Genomic DNA, 917 nt, shown 5'->3' on the forward strand with positions numbered 1-917 from the left:
AGTGCGTCACCTTTTTTAGGTATGGGAGTAAAGACTGAATTTACCATGTCTTCTGGCCATCTTTCATTCCAAATTTTCGTATGAAGTTTGTAGAAGTATTCAACACTTTCGCCAGCATTCTTGATTAGTTCTGCTGTTATTTCATCTATTCCCGGGCTCTTGTTATTCTTTAATTCTTTTATGGCTTTTATAACTTCGTCTAGCAGTGGCGGTGGTTCATCTTCGTTGTCATTGAGTCTAATTAATGTTGTTGTTAGATCTTTATTCTTTTTGTATAGGTTGGAACAATATTGATTTCATCTATCTTTGACTTCTTTTCCATCACATAAAACTAGTCCATCTTCAGTTTTAATAGTGTCCACCGTAGGTTAAAATTTTCGTGTAATGTTTCATACTCCTTGGTAGAGTTCTTTAGTTGTCCTATTGATAAAACAGTTTTCAAATTCTCGGAAAATTTCTTTAAAATTTTTTTTTCCTTTTCCCTCGCAATAATCTTTGATTTTTTTTTTTTTGTTTTTTTGAAAATTACTTCTTCAACTGGTTTTTAAAACCCCCTTTGATTTTAGGCATCTTCTTTTTTTAAAATTTCATTTAGTTTTTTTCAGATATCCAGGGGGAATTTGTCTTTTTTTTTTTGGCGAAGTTTATTAAGCAGCGCTCAGCAGGAGTTTTTTTCCTTCTTCCCAAAACCATTTGGTGTTTTATATCTTCACACTGATTGAGCAATTCAAATTTTTTTGACCTGAAATTCTGAAATTGTTGTCAAGAGATTTGTAGTCGGTTAGGATATGTTGGACGCCCCCTTTTTTTAAATTTATTTAAAAGTCAAGTTAGTAGTTTGGTCCGTCGCGTCGGCACCGCTTTTTGCTTTTTTTCCCCTTTTCCTTTTGGTTAAAACCAATATATCAATTTTGGTT

This window comes from Penaeus monodon, chromosome 17 (assembly GCF_015228065.2).
Source record: "Penaeus monodon isolate SGIC_2016 chromosome 17, NSTDA_Pmon_1, whole genome shotgun sequence".
NCBI lineage: Eukaryota > Metazoa > Arthropoda > Malacostraca > Decapoda > Penaeidae > Penaeus > Penaeus monodon.